This window comes from Aegilops tauschii, chromosome 6, assembly GCF_002575655.3.
Source record: "Aegilops tauschii subsp. strangulata cultivar AL8/78 chromosome 6, Aet v6.0, whole genome shotgun sequence".
NCBI lineage: Eukaryota > Viridiplantae > Streptophyta > Magnoliopsida > Poales > Poaceae > Aegilops > Aegilops tauschii.
Genome location: NC_053040.3, coordinates 291,670,388 through 291,689,196, shown reverse-complemented (window position 1 = coordinate 291,689,196; position 18,809 = coordinate 291,670,388).

Below are 18,809 nucleotides of genomic sequence, written 5' to 3'. Positions count from 1 at the left end.
TCAACAACGATATCACTTCTGGAAGGAGCCTAACTTCAGGACAGGTCCTCCAGTTCGGCGGTTTCACCGTGGGTGCCCGCATGGCCATCAAGCCGACAACGTCCCCGTGATCGCCAAACACCACCCCCGCATCGGTCTCGAATACTCCGAAAGATGGATCCGGTGGATATCTCGTCCTTAAACGAGCTGCTAGATCGCATCGCCGCCCTGGGGCTTTCAACAGACTATGATCGGATCTGACTTAAACCTGACCGAAGCGAAATCAACCTCCCGCCGATCACTCATCTGGTAGCGGTCGTCGAGGAACTAGCCGAAAACACTTCTTCCCCTAAATTAAAGACCAGCTATGTTCGGATCTCCGAACCCCTTGAGTCGGTGAAAGTGCGTTATATCGACTAGAGGGGGAATGAATAGGCGATTTTTATGAATTGTTCACTGAGGAATTTGCCAGTGAGGAAATTCCTTAGCGAAGAACTACTTGCAGCGGAATAAGTACTCAAAAGTATGCATAGCAGAACACAAGCATGGTCACCATGATGAAATGAAGACAAGCACAGAGTACATAAAGCGTAAACACAGGATAACTCAGGATGAAGACAAACAGACTGAAGAAATTGAACTGAGGAAATTGAGAAAGTCTTCAGTCAAAGTCTTCAAACACAGATATGAACAAGCACACAACACAGTTATGAGGAAATGAAAGAGTTGAGGAAATAGACCCAGTAGGCTTGGTGAAGACAATGATTTGGTAGACCAGTTCCAACTGCTGTCTCAGTTGTACATCTGGTTGGAGCGGCTAGGTATTTAAACCTGAGGACACACAGTCCCGGACACACAGTCCTCACCGTATTCTCCTTGAGCTAAGGTCACACAGACCTCGCCCAATCACTCGTGGTAAGTCTTTAGGTGACTTCCGAACCTTCACAAACTCGGTCACTCGGCGATCCACAATTTCCTCTTGGATGCTCTAGACCATGACGCCTAACCGTCTCGAAGAAGCACAGTCTTCAAAGGTAACAAGCGTCGGATCCACGCAGGATCAATCTCTTCAGTGATGCTCAATCACTTTGGGTTTGTAGGTGTTTGGGTTTGGGTTTTCCTCACTTGATGATTTTCGCTCAAAGTCCTCGGAGGATGGGATGCTCTCAAATGACAAGTGTCAGTTTCTCTCGGAGCAGCCAACCAGCTAGTGGTTGTAGGGGGTGGCTATTTATAGCCTAGGGAGCAGCCCGACATGATAAGACATAAATGCCCTTCAATGATATGACCGTTAGGTGGATAAGATATTTTGGGACAGCTAGCGCGCATCACAGCAACGGTCGGAAATTTGAGGTTCAAATTCCTCAGGGCTATCATGTTCCTCACTGTGTAGGCAATCCACACTGGAGAATTCCTAACTCCTCAGTCAGAACAAATTCCTCAGAGACCAGAAGAACTTCGTCTCTGTCACTGAAGAATATGACTGAACTGTATGAGATTTCCAATGGCTTCACTCGAAGGGATTGGTAGGTGTAGGATTTTGAGTTGAGCATCACATGGAAATTTTGTTGGAAATATGCCCTAGAGGCAATAATAAATGGTTATTATTATATTTCTTTGTTCATGATAATTGTCTATTGTTCATGCTATAATTGTATTGTCCGGAAATCGTAATACATGTGTGAATACATAGACCACAACGTGTCCCTAGTAAGCCTCTAGTTGACTAGCTCGTTGATCAACAGATAGTCATGGTTTCCTGACTATGGACATTGGATGTCATTGATAACGGGATCACATCATTAGGAGAATGATGTGATGGACAAGACCCAATCCTAAGCATAGCATAAAAGATCGTGTAGTTTCGTTTGCTAGAGCTTTTTCCAATGTCAAGTATCTTTTCCTTAGACCAAGAGATCGTGCAACTCCCGGATACCGTAGGAGTGCTTTGGGTGTGCCAAACGTCACAACGTAACTGGGTGACTATAAAGGTGCACTACGGGTATCTCCGAAAGTGTCTGTTGGGTTGGCACGGATCGAGACTGGGATTTGTCACTCCGTGTGACGGAGAGGTATCTCTGGGCCCACTCGGTAATGCATCATCATAATGAGCTCAATGTGACTAAGGCGTTAGTCACGGGATCATGCATTGCGGTACGAGTAAAGAGACTTGCCGGTAACGAGATTGAACAAGGTATTGGGATACCGACGATCGAATCTCGGGCAAGTAACATACCGATTGACAAAGGGAATTGCATACGGATTGATTGAATCCTCGACACCGTGGTTCATCCGATGAGATCATCATGGAACATGTGGGAGCCAACATGGGTATCCAGATCCCGCTGTTGGTTATTGACCGGAGAGGCGTCTCGGTCATGTCTCCATGTCTCCCGAACCCGTAGGGTCTACACACTTAAGGTTCGGTGACGCTAGGGTTGTAGAGATATATGTATGCGGAAACCTGAAAGTTGTTCGGAGTCCCGGATGAGATCCCGGACGTCACGAGAGGTTCCGGAATGGTCCAGAGGTGAAGAATTATATATAGGAAGTCAAGTTTCGGCCACCGGGAAAGTTTCGGGGGTTACCGGTATTGTACCGGGACCACCGGAAGGGTCCCGGGGGTCCACCGGGTGGGGCCACCTATCCCGGAGGGCCCCGTGGGCTGAAAGTGGAAGGGAACCAGCCCTTAGTGGGCTGGGGCGCCCCCCTTGGGGCTCCCCCCATGCGCCTAGGGTTGGGAACCCTAGGGGGGGGGGGAGCTTCCCCCTTGCCTTGGGGGGCAAGGCAACCCTTCCCCCTCTTTGGCCCCCGCCCCCCCTTGGAGATCCCATCTCCCTGGGCCGGCGCCCCCCCAGGGGGCCTATATAAAGGGGGGGGGGGAGGGAGGGCAGCAACCTACAGCCTTGGGCGCCTCCCTCCTCCCCTGCAACACCTCTCTCTCTCTCGCAGAAGCTCGGCGAAGCCCTGCTGGAGAACCGCTACATCCACCACCACGCCGTCGTGCTGCTGGATCTCCATCAACCTCTCCTTCCCCCTTGCTGGATCAAGAAGGAGGAGACGTCGCTGCACCATACGTGTGTTGAACGCGGAGGTGCCGTCCGTTCGGCACTCGGTCATCGGTGATTTGGATCACGGCGAGTACGACTCCGTCATCCACGTTCATTGGAACGCTTCCGCTCGCGATCTACAAGGGTATGTAGATGCACTCCTTTCCCCTCGTTGCTAGTATACTCCATAGATGCATCTTGGTGAGCGTAGGAAAATTTTAAATTATGCTACGATTCCCAGCAGTGGCATCATGAGCCAGGCCTATGCGTAGTTACTATGCACGAGTAGAACACAAAGCAGTTGTGGGCGTTGAGTTTGCCAATTCTTCTTGCCGCTACTAGTCTTTTCTTGTTTCGGCGGCATTGTAGGATGAAGCGGCCCGAACCGACCTTACACGTACGCTTACGTGAGACAGGTTCCACCGATTGACATGCACTAGTTGCATAAGGTGGCTAGCGGGCTACTTTAGTCGGAACGGTTTCGATGAAAAGGGTCCTTATGAAGGGTAAATAGAAATTGGTAAATCACGTTGTGGTCATACGTAGGTAAGAAAACGTTTTTGCTAGAAATCTACAAACCACGTAAAAAACTTGCAACAACAATTAGAGGACGTCTAACTTGTTTTTGCAGCAAGTGCTATGTGATGTGATATGGCCAGAAGATGTGATGAATGATATATGTGATGTATGAGATTGATCATATTCTTGTAATAGGAATCACGACTTGCATGTCGATGAGTATGACAACCGGCAGGAGCCATAGGAGTTGTCTTTATTATTTTGTATGACCTGCGTGTCATTGAATAACGCCATGTAAATTACTTTACTTTGTTGCTAAACGCGTTAGCCATAGAAGTAGAAGTAATCGTTGGCGTGACGACTTCATGAAGACACAATGATGGAGATCATGATGATGGAGATCATGGTGTCATGCCGGTGACGAAGATGATCATGGTGCCCCGAAGATGGAGATCAAAGGAGCATGATGATATTGGCCATATCATGTCACTATTTGATTGCATGTGATGTTTATCATGTTTTTGCATCTTATTTTCTTAGAACGACGGTAGTAAGTAAGATGATCCCTTATAATAATTTCAAGAAAGTGTTCACCCTAACTGTGCACCGTTGCGAAGGTTCGTTGTTTCGAAGCACCACGTGATGATCGGGTGTGATAGATTCTAACGTTCGAATACAATGGGTGTTGACGAGCCTAGCATGTACAGACATGGCCTCGAAACACACGCAATACACTTAGGTTGACTTGACGAGCCTAGCATGTACAGACATGGCCTCGGAACACGGAGGACCGAAAGGTCGAGCATGAGTCGTATAGAAGATACGATCAACATGGAGATGTTCACCGATCTTGACTAGTCCGTCTCACGTGATGATCGGACACGGCCTAGTTGAATTCGGATCATGTTTCACTTAGATGACTAGAGGGATGTCTATCTGAGTGGTAGTTCATTAAAAATTTGATTAGATGAACTCAATTATCATGAACTTAGTCTAAAAATCTTTACACTATGTATTGTAGATCAAATGGCCAACGTTGTCCTCAATTTCAACGCGTTCCTAGAGAAAACCAAGCTGAAAGATTATGGCAGCAACTATACGGACTGGGTCCCGAACCTGAGGCTCATCCTCATAGTAGCCAAGAAAGATTATGTCTTAGAAGCACCGCTAGGTGAAGCACCAATCCCAGAGAACCAAGACGTTATGAACGCTTGGCAATCACGTGCTGATGATTACTCCCTCGTTCAGTGCGGCATGCTTTACAGCCTAGAACCGGGTCTCCAAAAGCGTTTTGAGAAACATGGAGCATATGAGATGTTCGAGGAGCTGAAACTGGTTTTTCAAGCTCATGCCCGGGTCGAGAGATATGACGTCTCCGACAAGTTCTTCAGCTGTAAAATGGAGGAGAATAGTTCTGTTAGTGAGCACATACTCAGAATGTCTGGGTTGCACAACCGCTTGTCTCAGCTGGGAGTTAATCTCCCGGATGACGCGGTCATTGACAGAATCCTCCAGTCGCTTCCACCAAGCTACAAGAGCTTTGTGATGAACTACAATATGCAGGGGATGGAAAAGACCATTCCCGAGGTATATTCAATGCTGAAATCAGCGGAAGGGGAGATCAGAAAAGAACATCAAGTGTTGATGGTGAATAAAACCACTAAGTTCAAGAAGGGCAAGGGTAAGAAGAACTTCAAGAAGGACGGCAAGGGAGTTGCCGCGCCCGGTAAACCAGTTACCGGGAAGAAGTCAAAGAATGGACCCAAGCCCGAGACTGAGTGCTTTTATTGCAAGGGAAGTGGTCACTGGAAGCGGAACTGCCCCAAATACTTAGCGGACAAGAAGAAGGCCGGCAACACCAAAGGTATATGTGATATACATGTAATTGATGTGTACCTTACCAGTACTCGTAGTAGCTCCTGGGTATTTGATACCGGTGCGGTTGCTCATATTTGTAACTCAAAACAGGAACTACGGAATAAACAGAGACTGGCGAAGGACGAGGTGACGATGCGTGTCGGGAATGGTTCCAAGGTTGATGTGATCGCCGTCGGCACGCTACCTCTGCATCTACCCACGGGATTAGTTTTAAACCTCAATAATTGTTATTTAGTGCCAGCTTTGAGCATGAACATTGTATCTGGATCTCGTTTAATTCGAGATGGCTACTCATTTAAATCCGAAAATAATGGTTGTTCTATTTATTTGAGAGATATGTTTTATGGTCATGCCCCGCTGGTCAATGGTTTATTTTTGATGAATCTCGAACGTGATGTTACACATGTTCATAGTGTGAATACCAAAAGATGTAAAGTTGATAACGATAGTCCCACATACTTGTGGCACTGCCGCCTTGGTCACATTGGTGTCAAGCGCATGAAGAAGCTCCATGCAGATGGACTTTTGGAGTCTCTTGATTACGAATCATTTGACACGTGCGAACCATGCCTCATGGGTAAGATGACCAAGACTCCGTTCTCCGGAACAATGGAGCGAGCAACCAACTTATTGGAAATCATACATATCGATGTGTGTGGTCCAATGAGTGTTGAGGCTCGCGGAGGATATCGTTATGTTCTCACTCTCACTGATGATTTAAGTAGATATGGGTATGTCTACCTAATGAAACACAAGTCTGAAACCTTTGAAAAGTTCAAGGAATTTCAGAGTGAAGTCGAGAATCAACGTGACAGGAAAATAAAATTCTTACGATCAGATCGTGGTGGAGAATATTTAAGTCACGAATTTGGTACACACTTAAGGAAATGTGGAATAGTTTCACAACTCACGCCGCCTGGAACACCTCAGAGAAACGGTGTGTCCGAACGTCGTAATCGCACTCTATTGGATATGGTGCGATCTATGATGTCTCTTACCGATTTACCGCTCTCATTTTGGGGCTATGCTTTAGAGACTGCCGCATTCACTTTAAATAGGGCTCCGTCGAAATCCGTTGAGACGACATCGTATGAATTATGGTTTGGGAAGAAACCTAAGCTGTCGTTTCTAAAAGTTTGGGGATGCGATGCTTATGTCAAGAAACTTCAACCTGAAAAGCTCGAACCCAAGTCGGAAAAATGCGTCTTCATAGGGTACCCTAAGGAAACTATTGGGTATACCTTCTACCTCAGATCCGAGGGCAAGATCTTCGTTGCCAAGAATGGGTCCTTTCTAGAGAAGGAGTTTCTCTCGAAAGAATTGAGTGGGAGGAAAGTGGAACTTGATGAGGTGATAGTCACCCCTTCCGAACCGGAAAGTAGTGCAGCGCGGGAAAATGTTCCTGTGGTGCCTACACCGACTGGGGAGGAAGTTAATGATGATGATCATGAAGCTTCGGATCAAGTTACCGAACTTCGTAGGTCCACAAGGACACGTTCCACACCAGAGTGGTACGGCAACCCTGTCCTGGAAATCATGTTGTTAGACAACGGTGAACCTTCGAACTATGAAGAAGCGATGGCGGGCCCGGATTCCGACAAATGGCTAGAAGCCATGAAATCCGAGATAGAATCCATGTATGAAAACAAAGTATGGACTTTGACTGACTTGCCCGATGAGCGGCGAGCCATAGAAAACAAATGGATCTTTAAGAAGAAGACAGACGCAGATGGTAATGTGACCATCTACAAAGCTCGACTTGTCGCTAAGGGTTATCGACAAGTTCAAGGGGTTGACTACGATGAGACTTTCTCACCCGTAGCGAAGCTGAAGTCCGTCCGAATCATGTTAGCAATTGCGGCATACTATGATTATGAGATATGGCAGATGGACGTCAAAGCGGCATTCCTTAATGGCTTCCTTAAGGAAGAGTTGTATATGATGCAGCCGGAAGGTTTTGTCGATCCTAAGAATGCTAACAAAGTATGCAAGCTCCAGCGCTCGATATATGGGCTGGTGCAAGCATCTCGGAGTTGGAACATTCGCTTTGATGAGATGATCAAAGCGTTTGGGTTTACACAGACTTATGGAGAAGCCTGTGTTTACAAGAAAGTGAGTGGGAGCTCTGTAGCATTTCTCATATTATATGTGGATGACATACTATTGATGGGAAATGATATAGAATTCTTGGAAAGTATAAAGGCCTATTTGAATAAGTGTTTTTCAATGAAGGACCTTGGAGAAGCTGCTTATATATTAGGCATCAAGATCTATAGAGATAGATCAAGACGCCTCATTGGTCTTTCACAAAGCACATACCTTGACAAGATATTGAAGAAGTTCAATATGGATCAGTCCAAGAAGGGGTTCTTGCCTGTATTGCAAGGTGTGCAATTGAGCACGGCTCAATGCCCGACCACGGCAGAAGATATAGAAAAGATGAGTGTCATCCCCTATGCCTCGGCCATAGGGTCTATTATGTATGCCATGCTGTGTACCAGACCTGATGTAAACCTTGCCGTAAGTTTGGTAGGAAGATACCAAAATAATCCCGGCATGGAACACTGGACAGCGGTCAAGAATATCCTGAAGTACCTGAAAAGGACTAAGGATATGGTTCTCGTTTATGGAGGTGACGAAGAGCTCGTCGTAAAGGGTTACGTCGTCGCTAGCTTCGACACAGATCTGGATGACTCGAAGTCACAAACCGGATACGTGTATATTTTGAATGGAGGAGCAGTAAGCTGGTGCAGTTGCAAGCAAAGCGTCGTGGCGGGATCTACATGTGAAGCGGAGTACATGGCAGCCTCGGAGGCAGCACAGGAAGCAGTCTGGATGAAGGAGTTCATTACCGACCTAGGGGTGATTCCCAATGCGTCGGGCCCGATGACTCTTTTCTGTGACAACACTGGAGCTATTGCCCTTGCGAAGGAGCCCAGGTTTCACAGGAAGACCAGGCATATCAAGCGTCGCTTCAACTCCATTCGTGAAAGTGTTCAAAATGGAGACATAGATATTTGTAAAGTACATACAGACCTGAATGTAGCAGATCCGTTGACTAAACCTCTCCCTAGGGCAAAACATGATCAACACCAGGACGCAATGGGTGTTCGATTCATCACAATGTAACTAGATTATTGACTCTAGTGCAAGTGGGAGACTGTTGGAAATATGCCCTAGAGGCAATAATAAATGGTTATTATTATATTTCTTTGTTCATGATAATTGTCTATTGTTCATGCTATAATTGTATTGTCCGGAAATCGTAATACATGTGTGAATACATAGACCACAACGTGTCCCTAGTAAGCCTCTAGTTGACTAGCTCGTTGATCATTAGATAGTCATGGTTTCCTGACTATGGACATTGGATGTCATTGATAACGGGATCACATCATTAGGAGAATGATGTGATGGACAAGACCCAATCCTAAGCATAGCATAAAAGATCGTGTAGTTTCGTTTGCTAGAACTTTTTCCAATGTCAAGTATCTTTTCCTTAGACCATGAGATCGTGCAACTCCCGGATACCGTAGGAGTGCTTTGGGTGTGCCAAACATCACAACGTAACTGGGTGACTATAAAGGTGCACTACGGGTATCTCCGAAAGTGTCTGTTGGGTTGGCACGGATCGAGACTGGGATTTGTCACTCCGTGTGATGGAGAGGTATCTCTGGGCCCACTCGGTAATTCATCATCATAATGAGCTCAATGTGACTAAGGCGTTAGTCACGGGATCATGCATTGCGGTACGAGTAAAGAGACTTGCCGGTAACGAGATTGAACAAGGTATTGGGATACCGACGATCGAATCTCGGGCAAGTAACATACCGATTGACAAAGGGAATTGCATACGGATTGATTGAATCCTCGACACCGTGGTTCATCCGATGAGATCATCGTGGAACATGTGGGAGCCAACATGGGTATCCAGATCCCGCTGTTGGTTATTGACCGGAGAGGCGTCTCGGTCATGTCTGCATGTCTCCCGAACCCGTAGGGTCTACACACTTAAGGTTCGGTGACGCTAGGGTTGTAGAGATATATGTATGCGGAAACCCGAAAGTTGTTCGGAGTCCCGGATGAGATCCCGGACATCACGAGAGGTTCCGTAATGGTCCGGAGGTGAAGAATTATATATAGGAAGTCAAGTTTCGGCCACCGGGAAAGTTTCGGGGGTTACCGGTATTGTACCGGGACCACCGGAAGGGTCCCGGGGGTCCACCGGGTGGCGCCACCTATCCCGGAGGGCCCCGTGGGCTGAAAGTGGAAGGGAACCAGCCCTTAGTGGGCTGGGGCGCCCCCCTTGGGCCTCCCCCCATGCGCCTAGGGTTGGGAACCCTAGGGGGGGAGCTTCCCCCTTGCCTTGGGGGGCAAGGCAACCCTTCCCCCTCTTTGGCCGCCGCCCCCCCTTGGAGATCCCATCTCCCTGGGCCGGCGCCCCCCCAGGGGGCCTATATAAAGGGGGGGGGAGGGAGGGCAGCAACCTACAGCCTTGGGCGCCTCCCTCCTCCCCTGCAACACCTCTCTCTCTCTCTCGCAGAAGCTCGGCGAAGCCATGCCGGAGAACCGCTACATCCACCACCACGCCGTCGTGCTGCTGGATCTCCATCAACCTCTCCTTCCCCCTTGCTGGATCAAGAAGGAGGAGACGTCGCTGCACCATACGTGTGTTGAACGCGGAGGTGCCGTCCGTTCGGCACTCGGTCATCGGTGATTTGGATCACGGCGAGTACGACTCCGTCATCCACGTTCATTGGAACGCTTCCGCTCGCGATCTACAAGGGTATGTAGATGCACTCCTTTCCCCTTGTTGCTAGTATACTCCATAGATGCATCTTGGTGAGCGTAGGAAAATTTTAAATTATGCTACGATTCCCAACAAATTTTTCCTTAGTATTTCCTCGACTCCCTTTAACAGTACGGTGTTTCCTATGACTCAAAAAGAGAAAATGAAACTACAAAAACAAAAGTCTTCATGCTTCATGTTCCTCAAATGAATACCAAGTCTTCAAGGTCACACCAATTTCTTCACTTTCAAAGTCTTCAGAAATCCAAAGTCTTCAGTCGAAGAACTTCATTTTTAGGGGTCGACTTTCTCTGTAAATATCAAACTCCTCATAGACTTATAGACCTGTGACACTCATAAACACATTAGTCCCTTAACCTATAAGTCTTCAATACACCAAAATCACTAAGGGGCACTAGATGCACTTACAATCTCCCCCTTTTTGGTGATTGATGACAATATAGGTTAAGTTTTCGACGGGGATAACCATATGAAGTGTAAATACTGATATTGAGGAATTTGATTGCAAGATATAGAAGAACTCCCCCTGAAAATGTGCATAGTGAGGAATTTGCTTTTGAAGCAATGCACACTTGAAGAGTAAAATCGTGGAGATGCCCCCTATATCTTGTAATTCATACACGCATTTGACATAATATATGAAGAATTTGAAATGCATGATGAAATATGGCGACTGATGTAATTCAGCATGCGTGCAATAACATTAACGAGGAATTAGCATGCAGAAGAAACAGCAAAAGTATCAGGCCACCATAGAGTTTAAGTTTACAACTCGATCCAACAAAGTCATCAGAAGAACGAGAGTTGTAACTTAGAAAAAAACGCCCATATAGTTAGACCCGCTTGAAGACTAACTCAAATTTCTCCCCCTTTGTCATCGAATGACCATAAGGTTCGAGAGGACTAATGCCCCTGAAGAATATCAAGTTGATGAAGGAGCGCCAGCGTTGTTGGGGTCGTTTGTTGATGTAGGGCGTGCCGCAGTGTCGTCCAAGTCTTCATGCTCGTCGGTGTCACGCGATGAAGAATAGGAGCTGGCCACCAAGGACAGAACCTTGACCTTCTTGTATTTCTTCGGTGGAGGTGCAGACCAGTCAAAGTCCTCCTTGATACCCATTTTCTTCAGATCTTCTGCGCTATAAATGTGAGACAGAACAACCCAGGTACGATTGAAGGTTTCATGGAGGTAGTAATGGTTTTTCTTCACTGCATTGTAGGTAGCAGTCATGTTGTGAAGAATTGAACCAAACCGACGCTTGACCCATTTGTGATTGCGATCAACCTTCTGGTGAAGACTGAGGAGAAGCTCACGATCAGTCATCACCCTGGGAGCTGTGCCTTGAGGATTTGGCTTGGTTGCGTTGGCGGCAGAGTCATGGGTGGCAGAGTCATCATTGGTGGAGTAGGATGCAGCCTTGCGAAATTGACCATCCAATGGACGAATGCCTTCATCAATAACAGCAGTAGCCTTGCCCTTTTCATCAGCTGAGGAAAATGTCCGTTTGAGGACTTCAATCGGGGGCAAGTAGCTGCAATGGTTCAGTGTATCAGCTTTGTAGTTGAGTGAAGACCTTGTTCTGATGAATCTCATAATCCACGGAGCATAAGGCTTCAACTCAAACGGTGACATTGCGACATTGGCCAGAGTCCTCATGAATAAATCATGGAAGTTGACGGGAACGCCATGAATGATATTGAAAAGCAGATTCTTCATGATGCCAACGACTTCTTCTTCATTCGAGTCGTGGCCCTTGATAGGACTCAATGTCTTCGTCAGAATGCGATAGACAGTCCGAGGCACATATAACAATTCCTTCATAAGGAATTGAGTTCTTGGGGCCTGACCTGGCTTCAATGGCTTCATCAACACTTGCATATTGTGATCTGTAAGCTCAGGTTCACTGTAGACGCAACGAGCAACTTCAAGGGGAGGACTGAGAGGCAAAGCACAAAGCAATTCAGTAGCTGGTGCCTTGTAGTGAGTATTTTCAGACATCCAGTCCAGCACCCATGAATTCACATCTTCAGAGTCTCCGGTGATGTGCAGAGTTGCATAAAATTGAAGAATGAGCTCTTCATTCCAATCACATATATCAGTGCAGAAATTTAACAGTCCAGCGTCGTAAAGAACACTGAGGACTGGCACGAAGCACGACAGAGATTCCATATCCACGTGAGGAATGTGCTCATGATCGAAGACTTTGTCTTTGTTGAACAACACTGAGGAATAAAAATTTGCCTGGCTGGCAGTCCAGAAACGCCTCTTCCTAATGCGAGCAGAGTCATAGGGGTTGTAATCAGTGAAGAATACGTGCTCGCCGAAGAAATCATTAGCCTTGAATTTTTGCTTCCTTGAGAATGGATCCTTTGGCTTGGGCAGAGGAGTGTCAGTCAGTTGCATTACAACCTCAGGAATCGCAATCTCAGGTTCTTCAGGCCAATGAATTTCTGGTTCCTCTTCAGTGGCAGCCTGGGTGTTCAATTCTTCGTTTTCATTTTCTTCAGCACTAGTGGCTGGAATTTCTTCATGAGCTTCATCAGATCCCATTTGAACTGTAGTTGCTGAGGACTGAGGAATTTGTTGCAATGGTGTGAAGAGTGGAGAGTTGGGGTGCTGACTTTCCCAAAAGTCATCATTCATCACTGGTGTGGTACAGCCAATGTCCATGTCTTCATCTTCTATTTCTTCAACGCCGGCCTCTTCAGCAGTAAACTGAGGCATAGGCGAGGAAACTGTGGGGGTTGAAGGGATTTTATCCACTTCAATTTCTTCATCCATCTGCTCTAACGAAGCAGCAGAAGGATTTTCTTCATCAAATCCGCCAGGGATCACATATTCTTCATCAAAAGGGATGATTTCCTTTGATGGCATGGAGGAAACAGGAACATCATCAATTGGATTAGCAAATGAGCTTGTCAATTTCTTCATCTTCTTCGGTGCTGAAGAATCTGAAGGAGCTGATGCTTTCCTTTTCTTCACTGCTGCACGCTCTGCAGCCTTGGTCTTCTTCACATCTGATGCAGATGGAAGAATTGGAGTTGGGGTAGGCGCAGGAGGAGCAGAGGAATGTGGTTGATTTTTTCCAGGCACAACTGATGCAGTTGCCCTGACCTCTTCATTTTCTTCAGGCGCACCACTAGTGGATGCCCTGGCAATTTCATCAGCGGCTGGAATGCAGTCATCAGCCCTGGAACTCACATTTTCTTCAGTAGCCTGAATGTCACCAGCGGTGCTGGCATGTTCTTCAGTTGGCTGAGCAGATGCTTCAGCCTGAGGAATTTCTTGTTGCAATGGGGCTGCAACATTGGAGGTGAACTTCTCAGTCAGTTTAACAAACCTGACCTTGGCTCCTTTCCAATCAGCATAGTAAGCATTGAAATCATCAGTGAGGACTTTGATTTCAGACTGGATCTTCACAAGTTCATCAGTTGTCATAGAGACAACGTTGTTCTTCAGGAATTTCTCCTTCCTGTACTGCGCTTTCTTGAGCTGCCTGGCCTTCTCAAATTTCCATTTCTCTTCTTGGATGAAGGTAGTCAGCATATGACTTTGGCCAGGAGTCAGCTTGAAGTCAGGCATAGGAGTGTTTGGGTCCTTGTGCCAGAGATCAATGTAATCGAGGATCAACTTTGGATCCAAAAGCAGAGGCACATTTGTGCCCTTGGCTCTAGCGGCCCTGACTTGCCTATCTCTGATGATTTCAGCAAGTTCTTCATCATCAGCTTCATTTTCTTCAGACGGCACTTGGAAGGCAACCTGCTTCTTGTGAGGACTTGGGAGAGAGCCTCGTCCAGCAGTGGTCTTTGTCTTCAGCAGAGAGAGTCTTGTTGAAGAATTTGGTGCAGCTGAGGAACTAGCTAAAGCTCCTGAGGCAATAGAGATGCCTGTAGTCCTTTGGCACGTGGCAAGATGCACAGGTGCTGAGGATTTGGTCGGAGCAGCTGAGGACTTTGGAGGAGCAGGAGCAGCGTGAGGAATTGGCCGTGAGGACATTGACGGTGAAGCACTTGGCTTACGCGCAGGCTTCTTTGCCATGGATTTCTTTGGCTTGATAGAGACCTCAGCGGCAGCAGCAGCAGAGTCTTCATTGAATTTCCTCACTGCTTCTCTAGCTTGTTTAGCCAGCTTGGCCTGGCGCTTGGCCCATTCATCAGGATAATCTTCACCACGCTTGAGGCTAGTGAGGTCAGCTTCTTGGCCCGGTGCCAACGGAGGTCTTGAGCATGGAGGATTGAGTGCGAATTTCTTCATGTACTTGGGAGTCACATATCTGTACTCCCTCCACTCTCTTGCCCATCTCCTCTCTATCTTCTGAATGCGCACCTTGCGCTGATTTTTATCTTCCTCAGGGGGTGTGCAGTACCCAGCATAGATGTCCTCAGGGATTTCAAATGCAGTGTTGATCTCAAACCTCTTTCCTCCTTTCTGTGGCTTCTTTCCATCAGCCATTTTCTTCAGATGAGGAATTTGAACAATTGAATTCTCTAAAGAAGTATGCAACCTTTCTTCAAGGAATGCTGCAAATGAGTTAAGCTGATGAGAACCTAGTGATTCAGCAGCGGACATGAGTACTTGTGAACAGAGTATAGTTGCGAGGAATTTGAAGAGGTCATATGCGTTCTCAGAAGGTTTTTCAAAAAGAACAAGTTTGAGGAATTTGACCAGACGAGTCTTGAGAATTTCACTAAGCGTTCTTTGTCTTAGGTTCCAGAGTTGTATAGATCGAAGATCCACACAATTGAGGAATCTTGAAGAAAAATTATTGCTTGAAGAAACGAATCAAGAACAGATGACATGTGAGGTGTTTAGTGTGTGAAGAATTTGAAGAATAAACACCTTTGAAGATTTTGTAGAAATCATTTGAATCAAAGAGGGCAGTAAAAGTAACTTTTAATTACCCTGGACGAAGAACACGACGAACTGGGATGTGGAGATGTGAAGTTCGTCTGTGCAGATCTTCCACACCCTAACTTGACGGAGGAAGACGGCTACGGCGGCGGCGGAGTGAAGATTTCCGCGGCCGGCGCGAGTACGGCGGCGACGAGGTCGAGGAAGTGAAGCTCTTCCTCACCGGCGACGATGAAGTAGCGGCGGCGCTAGGGTTTGAGAAGCTCGAGCTGGAGAGAGGTCGAGCGGAGTAAAGGAAGTGAGGAAGGGGAGAGGGGTATTTATAGCCACAGTGAAAAACTGTTCGCCCGAAGAAATTGGACGAACGTGCCCCTGACCCTTCTCATTCGCTTGACATGTGTCACCCACGTACTGAGAAGTGGAGATCGTGTTAGATCATGGGTGAATAGATAAGTATTTCGTGGGATGCGGAACGGTTTGAGCGGCAAAGCGGAAAATTTGGATAAGATAAGTTAAAAGTTCCGTTCGCAAATTCTTCAGCTGATAAGGACACAGTGAAGATTTTGAACGAGTTTCAAATAGAACGCACATGAAGAATTTGTGAATAGATTGGGTTGAGTATAGCATAGAGGGGGAAGGGTCCGATCACATTCACTTAGTAGAAAAATCAACTTGAAGAATTAGCCATAAGTGAATGCTGTAGAGGACATATATATATATATATATATATATATATATATAGACAATGAAGAAAAACAATGGAGAAGGTGAAGACAATGCAAAGTTGAAGAACATGAACAACTGAGGAGTTTCAAAAACAAAAAAAAACTCAAATTAAAGATTTTCAACTTTTGTGGTGGCGTGACCCACCGTATAAGAATGATGATTTCAGACACCGCGTACAATTGTCGTAGGGCTCTGAGAATCAAATTCTTCATTAATTTCTTCACACTTAGAGTGTTATTCTTCATTGATTGAAGAAAAACGTTTCTTCATGTGTTGCACATCTAAGTCATCAATTTTGCATAAGTGTTAGGATGAGTGTCCTTTTCAAAGAACGTTTGAAGATTCTAGGATGTTTAGCTCACACCGCAACTTGCTAAATATCTTCTCATCCAAGGGCTTTGTGAAGATATCGGCTAGTTGTTCTTCAGTCTTCACATGCTCAATAGAAATGTCGCCCTTCAACACATGACCGCGAAGAAAATGATGACGAATCTGAATGTGCTTTGTCTTCGAGTGCTGAACTGGGTTGCGAGCAATCTTGATGGCACCCTCATTGTCACAGAAGAGAGGCACATTCTTCACGTTGACGCCCTAGTCCTTGAGAGTTTGCTTCATCCACAACAATTGAGCACAGCAAGAACCAGCAGCAATGTACTCAGCTTCAGCAGTAGACAGTGATACGCAATTCTGTTTCTTCGAGGACCAACAGACCAAAGATCGTTCGAGGAAATGACATGTACCAGATGTTGACTTGCGGTCCACACGATCACCAGCATAGTCAGAGTCAGAATATCCAATGAAATGAAAAGCCGAGCCCTTGGGGTACCATAATCCAAGTGTTGGTGTGTGAGCTAGATATCGAAGAATATGTTTCACAGCCTTATGGTGTGATTCCTTCGGTGTAGCTTGAAATCGGGCACACATGCAAACACTAAGCATAATATCTGGCCTAGATGCACATAAATACAATAAAGAACCAATCATGGAGCGGTATACCTTTTGATCGAAGTCAATACCATTTTCATCAGTGCACAGATGGCCATTTGTGGGCATAGGAATTTTGACGCCTTTGCAATCTTGCATGCCGAATTTCCTCAGTACATCCTTGAGGTATTTCTCCTGAGATATGAATATGCCATTGCGCTGTTGACGAATTTGAAGACCTAAGAAGAATTTCAACTCTCCCATCATAGACATTTGATATTCTTCACTCATCATATAGGCAAATTCATCACTATAACGTTGGTCAGTACAGCCAAAGATAATATCATCAACATATATTTGGCACACAAACAATTCACCATCATAAGATTTAGTGAAAAGAGTAGGGTCGAGTGAACCGAGTTTGAAGCCTTTCTTCATGAGGAATTCCTTCAAAGTATCATACCATGCCCGAGGGGCCTGCTTGAGGCCATAGAGGGCCTTATTGAGAGTGAAGACTTTGTCAGGATGCTTTGGATCTTCAAAACCTGGGGGTTGAGCAACATATACTTCTTCCTCAAGCTTACCATTGAGGAATGCACTTTTCACATCCATTTGATATAAAGTGATATCATGATGGTTAGCATAAGCAAGTAATATGCGAATAGCTTCAAGTCTAGCAACAGGTGCAAAAGTTTCATCGAAATCAATTCCTTCAACCTGTGTGTAGTCTTGAGCTACAAGTCGTGCCTTATTCCTCACCACAAGGCCATTTTCATCTTGCTTGTTGCGGTAGATCCACTTTGTGCCAATGATATTGTGCTTGCGAGGATCTGGACGTTTAACCAGTTCCCAGACGTTGTTGAGTTCGAATAGATGTAATTCTTCTTGCATGGCCTAAATCCACTTAGGCTCCAGAAATGCTTCATCTACCTTAGTGGGCTCTGTGATAGAGACAAAAGCATAGTGCCCACAAAATTTAGATAAATGTGAAGCTTTTGAGCGTGTGAGAGGACCTGGTGCTTCAATGTCATCGATGATCTTTTCAACTTGCACTTCTTTTGCAATGCGAGGATGAGCAGGTTGTCGTCGAGGAATTTGATCAGCATTTTCTTCAGCATTTTCTTCAGGTGCATTAGCTCAACGTTCTTCATGTTCTGGAATGAATTCTTCAGCAGATTCTTCGGTAGGAATGACATCCTCAGTAACCTTGAACTTGATAGTTTCCTCAGGTGCTGGTTCATCTATCACCGAGGGTAGGTGCTCTCTTTGCGAGCCATTAGTTTCATCGAACCGCACATCTACAGTTTCAACAACCTTGTGAAGAACGTTGTTGAAGACTCTGTAGGTGTGTGAGTCCTTTCCGTAACCAAGCATAAAACCTTCATGTGCTTTCGGTGCAAATTTAGCATTGTGATGAGGATCTCTAATCCAACATTTAGCACCGAGGACTTTGAAATAACTCACATTGGGTTTCTTGTCAGTGAGGAGTTCATAGGCAGTCTTCTTGAAGAATTTGTAAAGATATATGTAACGCCCACGATGCGGCTATATCTCCCACGTGTCGAGGCACGACTTAGAGGCATAACCGCATTGTGGTATTGTCGCAAGAAGGGTTATCTTCACACAATCCCATGTAATGAACAAGAATGGGATAACGAGAGTTGGCTTACAATCGCCACTTCACACAATACATAAATATAATGCATACATCATCCAAAATCCACACATAGACCGGCTACGGTCAAATCCAAATGAAAATAAGATAACCCCAAATGCTAGATCCCCGATCGTCCCAACTGGGCTCCACTACTGATCATCAGGAAACGAAACATAGTAACGACCACGTTCCTCATCGAACTCCCACTTGAGCTCGGTTTCGTCACCTGCACTGGCATCATCGGCACCTGCAACTGTTTTGGTAGAATCTGTGAGTCACGAGGACTCAGCAATCTCACACCCAAGAGATCAAGACTATTTAAGCTTATAGGAAAGGATGGTGTAAAGGTGGAGCTGCAGCAGGCACTAAGCATATATGGTGGCTAACATACGCAAGAGAGAGCGAGAAGAGAAGCAG